The 14,418-nt window shown below is 38.5% G+C and overlaps 1 protein-coding gene across 2 annotated transcripts in view; it reads left to right on the top strand.

Moving 5' to 3' along the window:
* The first annotated feature begins 280 nt into the window (after window positions 1–280).
* Window positions 281–14,418, top strand: part of LOC122797711 (cytochrome P450 2D15-like) — a 955,177-nt gene continuing 941,039 nt past the window's right edge. Inside the window, exon 1 of one of the 2 annotated variants that reach the window (XM_044066247.1) lies at window positions 281–399. The gene's annotated coding sequence lies outside the window, so the exon portion shown is untranslated. The remainder of the gene's footprint in view (window positions 400–14,418) is intronic. The other variant, XM_044066252.1, reaches the window with a different exon arrangement.

The following is a 14,418-nucleotide window of genomic DNA, read 5'->3' as shown; positions in this document are numbered from 1 at the left end:
AGTATATTATATGAACAGACCATTCCTAGTTTCAAACTCCACGCATACTTTTGTATGGAGGTGGTCTTTCGCCAGCGATATTGCCAGCATCCGCATTACTTTATTCAGTTCTTTCACAGCTGTTGTATTGCGTATCAACATTAAGTATTACAATTGGAATAATCCACAAGCATAGAATGCACTGCCATCTTACTACCACCAGTGATAACGGTGTCTGACCCCTCGGAATCTAACAGATTCCCACGCACGGCTACTATGACAAGAAAGACTTAACGTAATGTCATGGGTCAAAGGGCACTTACAGAAAACAATTCTGAAAGGTGGAGTTTCTGCCATTACAAACACAGTTAAAATTCTATATTTTTGGCTATAGAACTTCTGCAGGAAACACGAAGAAAGGTAGGCAATTTCATAAAGTAGGTGCTAAATGTCAGCAAATCACTTTAACTAGAACTATACAATAGGGCACTATGGGCTTGAATGAGATGATGTTGTTGTTGTATCTTTTGGCTTTTCCCGGTTAGGGGTCGCCACAGTGGAACTCCGGTCCGCTAATGATTGGCAGTAGATTTTTACGTACCGAGTTGCCGTCCCTGACGTACAACCTTCAACGAAGGTACGCCCATTCATGCGTGTCTCCACACAGAAGACGCTTTAGCTGAGAATCGAACAGGACAATGCTACCGCATCACCACCACTGCAGTTATGTCGAGGAAAGGGGTGACTCTGCCCTAATTCTGTGTTGCCTTCTCTCGATATACGTTTCCTCTGATAAGGGAAGTTGCCCATGTCTTTCACTGTTTTTGGTCATTATTGACATGAAAATGCAGTTCCATGCCTGCTGTTGATGTTGTTTTCACACTGCTAGCATCGCAGCTAAGGTGTAATTTAGCAAGAGGTTCTCCTGTTCGATTGTCGGCTGGAATGCCTTCTGTGCGGAGTCTGCAACTCTGCATGTCCTCGGTCGCGTGGCCTCCGAAAGACATGCGTGAATGGGTGTGCCTTCCCTGAAGGTTGGGCGTCAGGCTGGCAACTCGGCAGCATAAAATTCGACTGCCATTGGGTTACCACCTGTCCATGGGCAGTTGTGTCCGGCATTAAAACTTAAAAAAATGGCAAATGTCCTGAGATTTTTAAGAAAAAGTATATTTCTTAATTTTCCTTAATAGTTGCATAAAAGTTATTTTGTATCTGGGACACAAGTATTACGTGAAATAGCATAAGCAACTCAAATGCTACAAAATTAAGCTTTTATTTTGGCAAAAAAGTGAAGTTATGTCCTTTGTACAGGCCGTGGGTATGTTTTGTCCAGGAAAATCACACATTTCTACAAAAAATGTCCCACTTTGGGCATTTGAAAAGGTGGCAACCCCAACTGCCAATCAGCGGACAGGAGTTCCGCTGTGGCGACCCCTAACCGGGAAAAGCCGAAAAGACAAACAAGCTCACATGATGATAAAACAAAGAAGTATGATGACACGCAATATTGCCAGTGAAAAAAGTGCCTGTAATGGTTGTACTGGATCTCTAATCGTATTGGAAGTTCTGTTATTAACAGTTGATGATATTTATGCATTCACGAGGACCACAAGATAGTTTTAACACAATTCTCTATGTGCACAAGTAAAAACTTTCATTTGCGTCTAGTGAGGCTTGGTAGGTTGCAGTTTGTTCAATAAGGTCATATAATGTTACAATCCTCTCACTGTATAACTTAACAGCTCTAAAACCAGCTTCCTGTTCACATGGGATTGAATTAATATGAGTTGGTAGTCAATTCAGTAGAATGCTGTTGAAATGCAGTCCTTGGGACAGGTAATAATATGATCCCTTGCATTCATGATTCATTTTACATGTATAATTATGTAATGTTTTAAAAAAACACAGCATAATCAAGTTATATGTCATAGATTTTTTACAGAAAATATAAAGTGAAAGATATAAGAATGCACCTACTGAATTGCATGTGCTAGTACTGTAACAAGGCTAAAAAACTTCTCCAAGACCAATTGCAACCTCTCACATGACAGCATAGATAGTTTCATAGCCCTCCCCCACTGATGGAACAAGCACCTATGCTGAGTTATACACCAGTGCTTTGTACGATCACCTGTACAGTTGTATTGACTCTGCTGTACCTGATAGAACCAAAGCAAGATCTTCAAGGAAAAACAAACCTGCCTGGTAGACAACTGCTGTTAATAGGCTATACAGTAATAGGAGAAAGAAATTGCTGTCTGAATAAGAAGGGGTGGTCTCAAAACTGGCAACACTCCCTCCTCAACTTAAACAAGCAAATAAGACTCCTAGTGAAGTTCTCCAAAGCTAACTAAGAATCCAAATTAGCTTCCCTAACCAAAGATAACCACAAAGTGTTCTTTAGTTACATCCGTAACCTCAAAGTTAAAGACGTGATTTACGCTGAACTTGTAGTTAATGGTACTACATGTACAGAACCTGTGGATATAGCAAACCTGCTGGTGACAGGTTCAGTGAAAACTTCACTCCCCTGTCCCTGCCACATATACCCCCAAAGCATCTCTAACACCTGTCTCACACCTAGTATCTTAGAGGAGCATCTCTTAAACACCCACTCTAAGGCCAAACATACAGCCTCTCTGGGACCAGGCAAAATCCCAGGCTGTGTTCTGCATGGGTTAAAACAGGAATTAGCATCACCATCGGGCACTCTTTTCAGTCACAGCCTAAGCATTGGTTTCTTCCCAGCAGAATGAAAAGCAGCTGCCATCATCCCTTTGCACAAAGGGAGTGCATCCACAGACCCCGGAAACTATAGAACCATTAGCCTAACCTCCCTTATATGCAAGACCATTGAATGAATCATCACGGACCTTAGTAACAAAGATATAAGAAATCTCCAAACACTCAACCCCACCCAATTTGGCTTTGTCAAGGGGAGGTCATGCCTGTTAAACTTGGTGGACTTCCTTGAGACACTCACCAAAGCCCTAGACAAGGGCAAATCTGTGAATACGGCCTACCTAGACTTAGGTAAGGCCTTTGACACAATCCCCTACTCAGGCATCAATGATAAACTCACCCAGCTGGGTATCAACCCATATATTGTCAGGTGGGTTGCAAACTGGCTCACTGGTAGAACTCATACGGTCAACAGAGGGACCCCAACTCCTCCAGCAGACCCGTAACCAGTGGTGTTCCACAAGGATCAGGTCTGGGACCCCTAATGTTTGGAATCTACTTCTCTGAAATACAGGCTAAAACTAAAGGACTTTGGCTGACAAAGTTTGCTGAGGACTGCAAACTGGGAGCAATCATTGAAACCCCTAGCGATGTCAGCATTCTTCAAGAATGTCTTAAACAGACTAATGACTGGTGCCAAAGTCATGGTCTTAAACTTAATGCAAAAAAAAAGCATTATCATCCCCTTCAGCAAGGGTTATGTTCCTGCAGACTACCACATCAATAGCAATACCCTAAACATACAGTCAGTGGTGAGAGATCTGGGCATACAGGTCGACAGATACCTTAACTTCGATCACCGTGTCTCTGCAGTGGTAAAAAGGCCATTTTATATTGCTAATCTCATAAGTAAAAGCATTGCCTCCAGAAAAAAAGAGGTTATAACCCCCTTTACTCTTCCCTCATCAGGCCATTAATAGAGTACAGCACTCCATTTGGTATGTTCCATTCCAAACACCTGCAGCAATTGGAGAGACCACAAAAGTACCTTCCGAAGAATATTCAGGGTCTTCGAGATCTGATCTGTCTTATGCAAACAGACTGAAATCATTGTCACTTTACTGTGTGTCATACAGACTGCTCAGAGGTGACCTGTGCCTTGCACATAGAGCAGTCTGTGACCCAGGCTTTAATGGAAATGCTGCACATTCGCAAGTCAAATGGCACATGGATCACTTGCTCAAAGGAACTTAACCTGGTATGTGACATCAATAGAACTTGCTGGAGAGACAGATTTGTCTCACAGAGGTTGCCCTACCTTTGGAACAAGTTCTATTTGAGCATAATTTGGACAGTTGGATTGATAATTGGAAATTCACCCTGGGGATTCCACCTGTGTCTCTCTTGGACAGGGGCAGTAGGTGCTAATTTTCGTGTCTGGTTCAAACAGACACCCTTAGGAACACAGGTTGAACTTGGTTAGGCTTATAAGGGCCCTGGGTCTGTTGGCCTAGTAACCTCCTATGATCCTATGAACTAAAAACAAACTATACTTTTGATGCACTTTTTGAATAGCTCATGAGTACAATGAATCTGAAAGCAAACTATACTACTGAAGGTTTTAAGTATAACACATTTTGTTCTGAACGGAATGCTCCTCTTGCTTTTCTTTGATATGGAGATATATCATTATACCCGTATGTCTTTATATACTAAACCTAGAGTAGTGAGATCTTGTAATTAATTAGGCTGTGTGGCTGTGAGTACACAGTCCCAGTCCCCCCTCCACCCCCACCCATTAGGGGTTGTGGTGGCAACTTTCTATTCAAAACACCTTTTAGAATGATATATTTGTGTTTTTGTTTACTCTCTGTGCTGTTGTTTGTTAGTCAGGTCTTTAGTTTGAGTTTAACTATTATCACTGAATTGATATTTAAGTTACCATTTACTTAGTCAGATTCTATCAAGGAATTGTTTGAAAAGTCAAATGCATTTTTTTCTCTCTCTCTGTCTATGATATATACATATAAATAAACATATAGAGATGCATATATCTAGAGATACACACACACACACACACACACACACACACACACACACACACACACACACACACACACACACCCACACACGCACACACACCCACACACACACACCACACACACACTGTCACACTATAGTCTGTGTTATTAACCAAGCTGTCCTTACTAGACAAATGTCATATTGAGAGGGGTATTGGAGAGAAAACCTCCAATGTAACAATGAAGTGTGGAATATAGCAGTATGACCAAGGTTTCATAGCTAAAACAATCAAATGTTTTATAAGCAAATGAGAAGGAAAATGGTTAAAAAAGAAAAAAAAATGCAGGCACACAAAATTGCTTTCTCATTAAGTCATCACATAACTGTCAAGGTTATTATGAAAATAGTACCAGCATCATTGAGGATGCTAGCTTTATGTAATCAACATCAAAGGAGTAGTTAAAGTCTTGTCAGAGTTATTCAACAAAATGTATGTAATTTAGGGGTAGTCTGTAAAACTTATTTGTTTTACCTTGCTGGTACCTTCTCTTAGTGTAAAATTGTAACTGTTAGGGTACTACAGATATCATTACTGGGCCCATTTCTGTTTGGTATTTTTTTTGCAGACAGCCAAGCTAATAAACAGCAAGTTGGGCACTGCTAGCTGCTCATCCACTAATGCTAAATTGGTAAAACAACAGCTGGAATATGCACATACTTGCTGCACTGAAAGTAGTCTGAAGTTAAATGAAAAAATGCAGCAGCATTTTGCAAAAAAAGCTGCCCTCCACCTCATACATTATATGCCTCCTCAGGCAGACAGAGTCGTAAGAGATCTTGGGGTACTTATGTGGACAGCAGCGTCACTGCAACATCAGATTTCTGCCATAGTCAAGAAAACTTTTTATCTGTCCTAATTCATTCCAAGGGAGTTGCTTCAAAATTCAAAGAAGTCATCTTACCACTGTACTGTTCCTCTTAAAAAACAATCATCGAATGTAATTTCCCCTTTGGCATGTACAAATATTCAAGCATACTGCTCAACTGGAAAGGTCTCAGTGATTTTAAACAAAAAAAATTAAATACCTTAAAACCTTTGATTATGCTTATAGATTAGCACAGCTTTCCTTACACTCTGTAGTTTATTGTTGCTCTGAGGTTACGTGTCTCACTTTTCAAGATCTTTGTTATAAAATTGAACTTGGTGGTGTTATGCCGCAGTAGTAATGGATCCTTCAACTCTTCTGCTGTTAAAAGGAAAAGTATTTACAATCTCCACCCAGCATCCACTTACTCGTTTTTTTGAACGTAAGTGTGAAGAGGAAGTACATTTTTTAAAACAAGAAAAAGAAGGGGTGTCCATTCAAAAATTTAACTTTAGAGAAGAAATGTTCATGGAATAATTTGATTATTGATAAATTATGTATAATGAAACCCGATTAAAGGGGTGAATTGTATTAATGAACTTGTTTGATTATGTTAGTAAGATGTTTGGAATTCTTTACTTTATAGATAATTATATTTCATTCTCAAAGAATGAAATTGGTGTAGCATATAAAATATAGATTTGTTTTTATAGGACCTCCTTTTACAGGATTTGTTAACATATACTGAATTTAAGTATGTTCATTGTAACAAACCATTCATCCCTACTGTTTTTGGAATAGGTTCATAAAGATATTGCAGATCCCCGAATGAGACTGGCTGTTGCAGCCCAAGATTTGAAAACTTACCCACTTGCTTCATTTATTGACAAAAAATTGAAGCCCTACCTAAGTATGTTCCCACATTTAATGAGAGATTTATGGGAGTCTTGTGGTAATAATCATAATGACCTACACAGTGACAATACAGTTTTTGTCGCTGTAGATTTGGATGGATTTATTCACCTCAATCCTCGATAGTTAAGGTTTGGGCTTATTTTCTGAGGTAGCTTTTGACCATAAAAAATGTCCACATTACCATGAACTCTATGTAGATGGTGCTAACGAACAGCTTCCATTTTTGAAGGGGAGTTTGTTTTTTTAACAAGAAGGTTGCTATGTGTGAGACCCTATTTATGCCAAATTAGTCATGTTAAGTTGGGAATGAAACTTTTATTATTAATTCCAAATTTGCTCCCTATCTGAAACTTTATTTAAGATAAACTTATGGCTTCTGTATTCTGTGGGAGATCACTGTGGAGTCTGTACATGTGTTTTAAATTGCATCAACAGTATTAGATGTTTTTTTTAAAGTGTATGTTTCATTACTCTGGTGATTGTGTTAACTTCCTGGATGTAACTTTTTCTAAAAGAGGTGGTGTTTTTATTTCTAATTATTTATTATACTTTTTCCTATTTGTACTTTCACTTTGACACTTATCACTCTCCTGTACAGAAGAAAAGTCCAGTGAAAGGTCAGTTTGTCTGACTGGTTACAATGATTTCTGAAGATAAAATATATTTGCATGTGACAAACTAGTAAAGATGTCTAGAGCCAGATGTTACTCTTTAGATTTAATTAACAACATTAATTCCCAGGTCTCTGGGTGGGCAACACAGTAGGTATACTACCATACTTGGGAAAGGGTCAGAGAGAAATTTGGCCCAAAACACTCAAGCCACTGGGGTCCCCAACGAGTTTGACAAAGCTTTGGTGTTAAACTTCAACCTTATGCTGGCACGATCAGGGGTATTGTGAAGAAGAACTGGTGTATTTTCAAGTCTGACAAAAACTTGAATGAAATTCTGTGTGAAAATATGACTTTTGAGTTTAAAAGGAGATGTAATTTTAAGAATAAGTTGGAAAGTAAGATGTCCCAGTCAGGTACTGCCATTTTGGGCTTCACGTTTGGGATGAAAAGATGTGGCAACTGTAATCAATGCCGATATATTTGTGAAGGTGGTAGTTTATTTATTGCGAGTTATAACTTGAGACTACCACAAGGCTTTGATTGTATGACTTTTGGAGTGGTTTGCTTAACATTTTGTACTTGCTCATTTATGTGGGTAAAACAGAAAGGACCCTCCAAACAGATTTATGAACATTATTACAACACTAAGAAAGGCTGTGAAAAAATAGCTTTATTTAAATGTACCCAGGTTTGTCACAGTTGTGATACATCTTTATTAACACTTTTATTTAATAATTTTTTTTATTTTTTGCCTAACACGTTTGGAGGTTTAGACTTCTTTGCAAGATGTTGTGGAATTCAAGTGGCAGAATTGTTGTGGACTTTTTCAAGACTATAGCTAAAAATATTTCTGTCCATTAAAAGCAAGCAGGTAGTCCTGTAATTCATAATTTAGTAGAATCCTTACCATACCTCTCAACTTCTTAGAGCAAGAAATCTAGACAAAGCCATACATAAAGGTGGGACAAAGGCCCAAACATAGGGACAATGTTTAAATATTGCTCTTACAAACTTGGAAAGTTGATAGAACAACAGGTTGTGCATTAGCATGAATTTTCTGAAAGGTATGAAATATAAAACTGAAATGTCCATTATTTTCTAACTTCTCTCTTTAATGATTTGCCACTAATTTGCCAGAAACCATAATTTGATCAAAAAGAGTGTAAACTATGAGGCAGTAATCGGGACCTTCTGCAAAAATCTGTACAGTTGAGAGGTATGACTTGCTTTTCTTAATGAAAGATATTCTGTTAGTCATACTTAACAAGAATGGCAGGTTCTCTTCATCCAAGTCTTCCTTAAAAAGAAGTGATCACCATAATCAATGCTGAAGTAGTCTTAGTTGACATGGGTTATATACTGCCAGTCTTCCAAAGCCTTGTGCTCCTTCCACATGCTGCAAGTCTACTGGCTGAATGAGCTCCCGAGTGGAGAAAAACAGCAGCCTGGGCATGAAAAGCTTCAGTACTTTCTTGCAGCCCTTAGAGAGTGTTCCTGTTGTGGGCTTCAGAGGACTGGCTGACTGCTTACAGTTAAGCTTTGCTGGATTAAGTTCCCTTGAAGGAAAACTGTTGACAGCATTTGATTTTTTTTCTGAAAATATAGGATTTTTTTGATAAATTACTTTTTTTCTCAGTTTTGTCTGTTTAATGGAACTGTCTTGTGACTGGCTGGTCTGACAGATGTTTTACCTTCTTGGCATTGGCCAAACATCAGTCTGTTTTCAGCAGAAGCATAGAACATTCCAGTCTCATGGCTCTACCTTCCTTTAGTCCTAAGAAAAAAACAGAACTTGTAAGGAGCCCATGCCAGCACAGTGGGCTCAGTGTGTTCCTCTCTGCTGATAGGTGACTCTTCTGTGGCCATTACTCATTTCACTTTTTCCCTGTCTTCCTCTGGTGTAGCCTCTTCAGCCACCATGTGCTGTGGTCAGCCATGTCTTCTACAGCTGTTCAATTGCCCTTACTAGGCATAGGAAAGCCAGACTTGTTGGTCTCAGTGGAGGGTGTATGGAGTGCATTCCTTTATAGCTAGGCTAAGAGTCGTGGTCTCTGGGGTAAAGTGCCATCCCTGAATTTGTCCCTTTTTAGGAATGTCCCTAGGAAAAAAGAGACAGAAAAAACATGCATCTTCTTCGGACACCATTTCTGTTGATAAAGAAGAATCTATTGAATTGGTTAAAGTTTTATTGCAAGCTTTAAAACCTTTAAGGGGTCACTGGACATTTTGTGGAAAAGATAAGACCCTTTTTTTCAGTTTTAGAGTATACTCTGTATGATGATGAGGAAAGGAATTGGGAAGCGATATCTGATATTTCATCTCAAGTATCTGTTTATGACTCCGTGGAAAGTGTTTTCTCAGAATCTCCTACAGAAGCATTGTCTTTATTTGAAATTATTTCTTGGATTAATAAAATGTTTCACTTGAAACGGTCTGATATTCCTCCTATTTAAAGAAATACTATGATTTATTACAAGTGGACTTTCCACAGCATGCTGCTATTCCTCCTCTTTTACCAGCGTCAGAGGGTAATTCTGATATTGTCTATAGCATGCATGAATGCCAACCTGAGGCCTGTAAGAAGGCAGACAGACTTTAGAAAATACTGCAGTCTTACAAATATTTTGTTTTCTCATACTAGATCTGACCTTTCAGCTATTTGTGCCAAATCCTGCTACATCAAGAAATTTAGTTAATTCTAAACATTGTCTCTCTGAATTCTGATATATTTTGGAGGATAATTTATTCTTCTGCCACTTTAGACATTAGAATTCTAAATTATCATGCTCATATGTTGAAATATTTGTCAGCTTCTTTTGAAAATATGAGAAATACTGCACCTCTTTTCTTCATAAATGAAATCCCCTTTGATTTCTTTAATTGCTTATTTTTTCCCATGTCACTAAACATTCTTTAAAGTGTTCTTATGATTGTTCCAGAATGCATAAACTGAAGTTTTCATGTTAAAATTGAAATTGTAAACTCTCCTTTAAATAAAATGGTTTTGTCTGGTCTTTCTGTTACACAGGTAATCAAAATAGTTTGAGGAAAGAGGGAAATTATTTCAGGAGGTCAGTTATAAGTTTTATCCCACCTTATCCAATATTGCTAAAACCTTTGCAACAAATTCAGGTTCCTTTTACAAGAAGCAGAATAAATACTCCAAATAGATTTCTAACAAACAGACATAGAAAAAAGTGTCAAGAAGGTTCAAAGAAAAGAAAGAAACCTTCCACAAATGGAAGACTCCATTAATGTTGGATAACTATTGCTGTATTTCTCACCCTACCTTTACATCCTACCACGTCTTGAAACTTGTTCCAGAGCCTGCCGCCTGCGACAAGTACCTCCTGGTATCAGAATCAGAATGTTTCAGACGTCTGAGTACTAAAAGTTATTCAGGATAGTTACAGATGGAAGTGGAAAAGCCACCTTCCATTTCAGGGGATACCCCATCATCACCCTGTTTCCCCATTATCAATCAAATACTTTCTGTGGGAATAATAAAGTCAGTCCCCACAGATATGTTGGGGAAGGGTTTTATTCAAGGATTTTTCCTGGAAGCCAAAAAAGGAAATGTATTGGTGACCATTTCTTAACCTATCCTTTCTCGACCATTTTTGTGAAAGTTCCAAAGTTCAAAATACTGTTCCTACAAACCTTGCTACCTCTCATTCCTCCTCTTAAGTTGGTTAGTAACTCTAGACTTGAAATATGCTTCTCATCACATCTGTATTGCCACACACATCAGATGATTTCTAAGATTTCCTGTGATTGAATTCACTGCATTACCCTTTCAATTATCTACTGCTTCAAGGGTATTTACAGAGTGTCTAGCTCCAGTGATAGCCCACTGCAAACTGCCAGGTATTCACATTTTCTTATTTAGACAACTTACTTACATTTTCAGACTCTTATAAAAAGCATCAGGAGTTCCTTACATGGGTGATAAATCTTATCAAGCTAGGATTCCAGGTCAGCATTCAAAAATCCTCCTTGATTCCTTTTCACAGGATAGTGTTCCTAATCTGCCTTCTGGATACCTCCTTGCAAAAGTCATTTGTTCCTCAGGAAAAATTAGACCTGCACCTTTAATTATTCCTGAGTTTCTCCATTCAGTCACATACTTCTGCAAGAGGTTACCTCAATATATTAAGATTCCTAGCTTCTATGGTTTGCATCAGAAATTGCATGGAGAGCAGTGTCTGTGAGGGTAAAATTACAATGTCTTTGGTAGATTGTAGACCTTCTTCCTCTGACATGTCAAATGTGGTTTGACTGATGAGATTTTATCAAGCTTTGGGACTGCATCACATTGACGACATCTCTTAAGAGTCATTTGTTTTCTCAAGCATATGGTAGTATTTCACCCAGCACAGTTTTTTTTACGAGTTTATGAAGGTTTTATTACCAGTATATTTACTGCTTTAGTATTTTGTTTATCTATTGGTCTGTTTGCATTTATAGTTCTCTGATTTTAATTGCATGGTGCTTGGTTACAAATGCCTATTTAAACAATATATATATTTTTAATTTAAGTATGCACAAATCACCTTTTCTTGATCAGAATCTGCAACCCCTTCACATTCAATGGGACTAATTTCACTGTAGTCTGTACAGTATTTTCAGGGTTAATTTTTTCACATTAATTATCTCCCTGGAGATGCAGGGATCATACCTAATATCCTCACTCATCAAAACTCTCTCCTAGTATGTGACAATAACTACCACTCTTCCCTTAGAAACAAGGGAAGTCCCTAGTGTCCTGTCTCTAACTCACCAGTATGTGAGTAAAGTAGAAGCAGAGGCTGAAGGCAGGATGCTGCACCAAACAAGCAATGACCCACCACCCCAAGGTAAAACTAGAGTTTACAAAAGTAGCATAGTTAAGCATCATTGAATATACAGTTGCTCCAAGTCATCCTCTGGACTAATGAAAAATAAAGAACAAAGTCAATAATCTAACTATTCAAAATTATCAGACCCTGGTTTAGTTTAGAAACCAGCCCCGTGTGGCTTGAAGCAGTATGCTAAATTTACTGTAAAACATTGCAATATGCCCACACTTTTGTAATTAAAATAAAACAATTTCAACAACCAAACAGGCTCCCTTTTCTTACTCTATACCATGGTAAGCAAGAAATGCACAAAGCCCCTCCGTAAGCAATTTGTAAAGTTTCAAGTCCACCTCTGGAAAAACATGAGAGAGAATTGCTGTTAATAATGACAACCATATAATATGTCTGGTTGATGACATTGCCTAAATTGCCCTACATGCTCCTCTGAGGTTTTTTTAAACATAGTGTAAACCTGCCTTGACCTGTTCTCATGTCCAGCAACACAGTATGGACTTTTTAGGGCAACTGGGATTCACTGACATTTACAACAGTGTATCAGTTGTAAATCTCACAGTTACAACAGTGTGTCAGTTGTAAATCTCACAGTTACAACAGTGTGTCAGTTGTAAATCTCACAGTTACAACAGTGTGTCAGTTGTAAATCTCACAGTTACAACAGTGTGTCAGTTGTAAATCTCACAGTTGCAACAGTGTGTCAGTTGTAAATCTCACAGTTACAACAGTGTGTCAGTTGTAAATCTCACAGTTACAACAGTGTATCAGTTGCAAATCTCACAGTTACAACAGTGTGTCAGTTGTAAACCTCTCTCAAAATGTAACAAGTCTAGTATGTTACACTCAAATTACTAGAACCAAAAATATAACGATTACTCGTTCTGCCAATGAGTAAGTTAACTTTTATGCCTATGATTACTGTACTAATAAAAGACAAACCCCAGGATTCAATAAGCTCCATGTAGGTTTTGCGCAGGGTCTGCACAAAGTGTTTTCGTGTATGCGATGTTGCTCTTCATGCGGCATCACACCATGCATATTAATGAGGCATGGCGCACTTAATCAAGGTTTCGCAGCTCGCACCAGTGTTGCAGGCTGCGAAACCTCTAATATGAATACACAGATAGTATTTCCGTGTAAGGTTGCTGGCCACCAAAAGCAGATTGTATGACAGCACTGCAATTGCTTTTCCTTTTCGTGAGTTTTCATCATTAAAATTTGTTTTGCTCACTGCCATAGCATTTCAACTATTTCTCCATTTTTTTTTTGGTCCAGTATTTGCCCAGTATGCCACTTAGCACAAAATTGTTTGGCTGTGTTCATCTGATTTACATGAAGCGAGGCAGTACACAAACTGGATGAATGGACCACCCAGGTTGCAGGCAGGACCCAGACAGCCACAAACATAAATCGGATGCATTCAATTAATACTGTTGGCTGTTGCTCAAACACAGTAAGGAGCATTGCACTGCGTTTAACAGCAAGAACTTTACAATGAATACTAAGATAGGGAATGTCATGTAAGTAATCTGTGGCAGCACGTGTTAAGTGTAGGTCTGGAGTGCAGCTGGTCCTGGGTTCTGGTACAGGATGTGCAAACTTTGTTTTACTGTTGTGACATTGCAGACTATAGCAATGTAGTGCAACATACAGAACTGTTGTTCCACTTCACATAATAGTCACTCTCACTTATAACACTTGACATAGTGTAGCTGATATTAATATTTGCATGTGTGAGGGCTGAGAAACTAATGTTGTGTCAGTTACTTAATAAACGGGCAATACATAGATAAATATCAAAATTATGACTGTGGGTATACTGCGCACTCTGTTAATGCAGGTATATTCCTGTTATCTGTAATGTCATGGCCTCCTCATTTGACTAACAGTTACACAACTGCCTGTATATCAAATAACCTCGAAACTGCAATGCTTGCCACTGTTGCGCATCGCTTATAATTATGCGAATACTTTGCCTGGCAGTGCGTACCCTCGACTACAGTGTTTGCGTGATGGTACACTATGCACAACTTTTTCAAATGTTGCAAAACTGCGCACTCTCAGTGCAATACATGCAGTTGGCAGGAAAACATCAGGATACAAAATACAATTGGTGGGAAATGCTCATTCTATATTGGATTAGTCTGTGGTAGTCATGTCTGGTGTTTCTGGTGAAAGAGTGTGCTTCCGGGTTCAAAGGTGGGTATTCAGGAGTCAAGTCTTTAATGGACTCCTAGTTAACTCGTTCCTCCAGTGGAGCTCTGGGAGCTTGCTCTGTAATTTCCAATGGACAGAGCCTAAGCTTTTTGATAAAGTCATATTTTGTCCTCACATTTCTAACAAAAGTTCATATTTCTGGAAACATATGAGTTAATAAAGAAGGGTAAATGGCAAAATCTTCAGCACAATCTATTTTATAATGATAGTATTCTTTATATTCTAGGTCTTAAACTGGATTTTATAAGTCACAGTAAACACAGTAGCTAT

The sequence above is a fragment of the Protopterus annectens genome, chromosome 1.part0 (genome assembly GCF_019279795.1).
Source record: "Protopterus annectens isolate FY-2018-M chromosome 1.part0, PAN1.0, whole genome shotgun sequence".
In the NCBI taxonomy this organism is placed as follows: Eukaryota; Metazoa; Chordata; order Ceratodontiformes; family Protopteridae; genus Protopterus; species Protopterus annectens.
The sequence above is the reverse complement of the archived record's forward strand: the minus strand, read 5'-3'. Positions and strand labels throughout refer to the sequence as shown.